Source organism: Octodon degus, unplaced genomic scaffold, assembly GCF_000260255.1.
Source record: "Octodon degus isolate 3935 unplaced genomic scaffold, OctDeg1.0 scaffold00107, whole genome shotgun sequence".
Lineage (NCBI taxonomy): Eukaryota > Metazoa > Chordata > Mammalia > Rodentia > Octodontidae > Octodon > Octodon degus.
The window spans coordinates 122,734-128,283 of NW_004524683.1; the positions used below are offsets into that span (position 1 = coordinate 122,734).

The window sequence follows — 5,550 nt, forward strand, 5'->3', positions numbered from 1 at the left end:
TTTTTTATTTTTTTATTTTTTATGTATTTAGTAGAGTCCACAGGATCTCATTACACAGATTGGACTCATAGTGATCCTCCTGTTTTCAGCCTCCCAAGTGCTGGGATCACAGGTATACGCCACCATGTCCAGTCTCAATTGCCCTCTCAGCGTGCCCCAGGGGTGGGACTGGCATAGACACCAGGGATCGAACCCTGGTCCCTGCATCTGCCTAAGCAGGTGCTTTAATCTGCTGAGCTATCTGGCCGGCCCAACAATTCTTTTTTTTTTTTTTTTTTTTGGTACTGAGGATTGAACTCAGGACCTTGTGCTTACAAAGCATCCGCCTAAGTGGCTGAGCTATCTCCCCAGCAATGAAAAAATTCTTATTCAGGAAAAGAGAACATTTATATTTAAAAAACTAAAGTATATGTCAAAGTCAACCCAGTAGGCACACAGTATAGGAGATATGACTTCACACTGATGCTCAGTTCACACCTTGGCTTTGCTGCTTTCTGAGTGACTGAACAGAGTCATTTAACTTTCTGAAATCAGTGTCTTCACCTATGCAGTGGAAATACAAACTGAGCATCCCATATCTGAAGTGCTTGGAAATAAAAGTATTTGCAATTTGGGGATTTTTATTGGACTGAGGAATATTTGCGTAGACTGCTTATTGAGGATATCTAGTCCAAGATGGCTCCAAAATCCAAAACTTTGAGTACAAGTTTGGCTTTCAGGTGAGGTTTATTTTTTGTTTTTGGTGCTGCAGACTGAACCCAGGGCTTCCAGCTTGCTAGGCAAGCTTTCTACTGTTGAGCTAAATCCTCAGCCCCACAAGTTTGGATTTCAAAGTGGTTTGGATTTTTGATTGTTGAGTTAGGGAAGTACAAGCCTGTAGTATCTTGCAGTCATCTCATAGCTAAGTATTTAGTTCTAATCTTGGGGCATGTTATTGAATATTATAAACTATTGCTTCCTATATTTCAGTTAATCAGATACTACTTTCATAAATTTGATCGTAACTTTCCTTCCACATACGTTAGTCATTTTGTTTCTCGGAACTTTTATGTACTTAGTATTTAAGTCTGTTTTGTTTGTTTTTAGATCTTTTTTGGAAAAAAGTATGCAACACTTAATGAATTTGTGTCTCATCCTTACACAGGAACCATGCTAATCTTCTCTGTATTGTTCTAGTTTTAGTGTAGGTACTGCTGAGGCAACCACTTCTTTTTCTTTTCTCTGAGACAGGTTCTTCCTCTATAATTTAGGCTGTCCTTGAACTTGCTGTGTATTGCCCAGGCAGACCTTGTGGCAGTCTTTTTGCCTTAGCCTCCTGAGTGCTGAAGTTACAATATGTGAGACAGTTTAGCGGACTAAGCTCCTGCATAGGCAAGCACAGAGACCTGGGTTCCATCCCTGGCACTACGTACTATGCCAGCTCCACCTTCAGGTGCACTGAGCCAGCCAAGAAGACCAGGCGTGGTGGCGCATGGCTGGATCCCAGCACTGGGGAGGCTGAAAACAAGAGGATCACTAGGAGTCCCAGCTGTATTGTGAGACCCTGTACCAAATACATTTAAGAAATAATAATAATTCTAAAAGTAAAAATAAAGTAAAAGGGCTGCTAATGTAATTCAGTTAAAAGGCCTGGGGATTAATTCCAAGTACAAAAATAAAAGTAAAAATAAAGCCAGGTAAGGTCATGCATACCTGTATTTCCAGCTACTTTGGGAAGCTGAGGTGACCAGTTTAGAGCCACTCTACACAACATAATGAGACCCTATCTCAAATAAAAGAAATGTTACGGGACTGGGGATATAGCTCAGCAACATAAGCGCCTGCCTGGCAAGAGTAAGGTCCCAAGTTTGATCCCTGGTACCACAAAAGAATAATAATAATCAAATAAAAGAAATGTTAGAAGAGCTGAGGATGCTTGGGGCCATGGGTTTAATCCCTAGCACCACAGGTAACATAGTAATACAAACATAATATTTCATTTAAGAGAGTGTCTGGACACGTATCTTTGTTTTTGTTTAGTTGTTAGCCTTAACTGAATATAGTTATTAATTTAGTTTTTAAAAATGTTCTGACTAAAAAAAAATACTCTGACCACAATGATAAAGGAAAGAAAGTTGCCAAGACATTTAGACAAATCAGATGAGTACTATAGACAGACTGTATAGAAGTATAATACAGTCCATCTGCATGAATTTACGTTTTCTGGTAGTCACGATATACAGGTGAAATTTTATTATATTTAACTCCGGATATCTAAAATTTTATTACATAATCAAGTGTAAAGTAATGAGATTATTTTATGATATTTTTCCTCACAGGTCTTGGAAATCTGGTGGGGCTTTTTTGTTTTGTTTTTTTGTTTTTGTGGTACTAGGGATCGAACCTTGGGACCTTGCATTTGCCAGGCAGGCGCTTAGGCCACTGAGCTATCTGGCCCTGGTGTATATTTTTAACATTATAGCATATATCAGTTTGGACCTGCCACATTTCCAGTTCTCAGTCATTGTGTGTGGCTAGTGGTGATTGCATTGGACAGCATGGCTCTAAACCAGTGAGTGATGGAGAACCTTTCAGAGACCAAATGCCCAAAATGTAACCCAAAACCTACTTATTTATTGCAGAGTGCCAACAGTGCAAGTAAAGCTGAGCACTGAGGGCCAGGGAAATAGCTTAGTAGCATAAATGCCTGCCTGGCAGGTACAAGGTCCTGAGTTCAAACCCCAATACAAACAAAACAAAAAAACCCTGAGCACTGAGAAAAAACAGCTCACATATTAATATCTTTTTCCTAAAACAAATAGCACATGCCATAGATTTGCCACCAGTGCTCTAGACTTTAATGATGGTTGTCAAATTGATCATACGAGATTTAGAATCTACCTTGACTTACAGTATTTACTTTTGCTGAGAGGACACATGGAAGAATTTCTTATCTGTTATGTTTATGTACCAAAATTTATATAGTTTATAAAGGGGTAAGTGCTGTTGAAGTGAAAAAGTAATTGGATTGATCATTTGATTAATTTTTATTTTTGAGACAGTGTCACTATGTAGCCCAGTCTAGTTTTGAACATAGTATGTAGCTCAGACTACTCTTGAACTTGTGGTGATCCTCCTGCTTCAAGTGCTGGGATTACAGATGTGCACCACTTTACCTGGCTTTTTTATTTTAATTTTTTTTTTTTTTTTTTTTATTTTTAGGGAAGGGTCTACAGACTGTTCAGGTAGATCGGACTTGTAGTGATCTGCCTGTTTACAGCCTCCCAAGAGCTGGGATTACTGGTACTCACTACCACACCCAGTCTCAGTTGCCCTGTCAGCATGCCCTGGGGGCAGGGCCTGTACTACAGGCCCAGGGAATGAACCCCAGTCTCTGTGCCTGCTTGCAGGTACTTTAATCTGCCAGGCTATTTGGCTGGCCCTTACCTGGCTTTGGATTTGTATTTATAAACCTACAAATGCAAATATTTTGAAATTATACTGCAAAGGAAATGGCTATTTTCTCCTCAACAAAATTTGGAGCTGTTCAAAGTTTTCAAAATGACTACATTTGGGGCTGGGGAGATAGCTCAGTAGAATAAGCTCTTGCTTGGCAAGCACAAGGTCCTGAGTTCAATCCCCAGTACCACAACAAAAAAACAAAAACCCTGCATTTTGAGGTATAGTTAGAAATAAAAGAATCAAAAGTACTGACTGAGCTAGAACCTATTAAAGATACATCTTTAGTTTGGAATTAGTATTGATAAAACACATGGGCAGCTACTGACAGTTGTATGTAGAGGACATTGCCCTTTTCAGATGTGTGTATCTTCAAAACCTGGACAATCAGAATAAGAATTTGAGTTTGCTGTTTGTATTCTTATTTAATTAAATTTCTGTAAGCTTATTTTACATTGTCCTGTCATTCTTCTGTAAATACAAGTGTGTGTGTGTGTGTGTGTGTGTGTGTGTGTGTGTGTTACAAGGGATCAAATCCATGGGTAAAATTACTTTAGCTGTAAGCATAAGAAGGTATGTTGGAGCTAAGTATTGTGGCACATTTTTTTTTTTTTTTTTTTTTTTTTCTGAACTGGGGATTGAACTCAGGCCCTTGTGCTTGCCAGGCAAGCATAATTCTACTGAGCTATCTCCCCGGCCCCCTGGCACATTATTGTAATCCTAGCATTCTGGGTGGCTAAGGCAGGAGGATTGCAAATTCAAGCCCTACCTGGGCAGCTTAGCAATTTAGCAAGACTCTGCTCAAGAAAATAAAAAGGTTAATCATGTAACTCAGTGGAAACACAGGCTTTAGGTTCAATTCTTAGTACCCAAGGAAAAAAACAAGATACACTTTTTCCTGGCATGCTGAGAGTTAACCAGAAAGCATGCAAGAAAGTAACTTTTCCATTATGATTCAGAGTTACTTGCTATTGCTTAAGTATTTCACTGTATACCACCTCCCATACTGCCTAAAATTATCTCAAGTATGTCCTCCTCTTGGGAAACTATCTTACAAGTAATTGTTATGAAAGAACAAATGGTTAGATGTGAAGTTAACATGACATAATGAACACATGCATCAAATTTTGTTCCTTCCCCAAAACTCTACTAAACTACAATAAAAAGACTACTAAAATACATAAATCCATAAATAGGAGAAGAACCAACTGCAACATTTTTGAAGCTGGAGAGCAGATGGTTGAAATGACTCATTTAACAGATCCCACAGGCAAATCCCAAGTTGGCAGTGGGAGAAGCACTGGGTACCCCTGGAACTAAGGGTGAAGGGTCAGGGGCTGAAACAAGGTTTGGGTCCCTAGATCCTCTGCTGCTTTTTGCTCCTCCTGCACTCCAGCTTTATCTTCCTATGGACTAGGTTGTGGGAGCTGTTCCACACCAGCAGGAGGAGGGGTTATCCCTCTGGTAGGGTACCAGGAAAACTGGGAACTAGAAACTGGCCAATCCAAGAAAAATGACTTGAAGTGAACAAGTAGGTGTTCACCCTGGACAGACCATGCAGGTCATCTGCAGTGACGCCTGTTATCCGTAATCTCCAACCAGGTGCCAGGAGCTGTTGGATCCCTCTCGCTGTCATGAGCAGGGTCACAGATTTCTAAGGAAAGTCTTTAACACAGAAGATGGAGACCAGAGAAAGCAAAGTGAGACAAACAGCTTTAAAGAAACTATCAAAAAAAAACCCCAAAAAACCCCTATCATCCAAATAATAGCATGTTTGCATGGTAAAATAAAAAAGAACTCTCAGATGACTTAAAAGAGCTCTTGAAATTATAAACATCGTTGCAGAAATAATTAATTTGTTTTCAGTTCTGTGGTGATTATATCCATAAGTGTAAATAATATGCTTATACTGTTTTTTTCTTGTCACTTCAGATATTATGTTTCCAAAATAGAATAACACTTATACTTTTACATATCCCTTCTATTAGTATAGCTATTTCATTTAAAAATTAACATTTTCGGGGCTGGTGAGATGGCTCAGTGGTCTAAAGCACCTACTTAGAACAAGCTAAGCTAAGCAAAGCACAGGGACCACGGTTCAATCCCCCCAGC

At 39.3% G+C, this 5,550-nt stretch overlaps 1 protein-coding gene and 1 non-coding gene across 2 annotated transcripts in view; one reads left to right on the forward strand and one right to left on the reverse strand.

Moving 5' to 3' along the window:
* Ndc1 (NDC1 transmembrane nucleoporin) overlaps positions 1-5,550 on the forward strand; it is a 68,260-nt gene that overhangs the window by 53,663 nt on the left and 9,047 nt on the right. The window lies entirely within an intron of this gene.
* LOC111818917 lies at positions 1,100-1,206 on the reverse strand. The gene has a single exon (XR_002822786.1). It is a non-coding gene; the product is annotated as a U6 spliceosomal RNA (small nuclear RNA).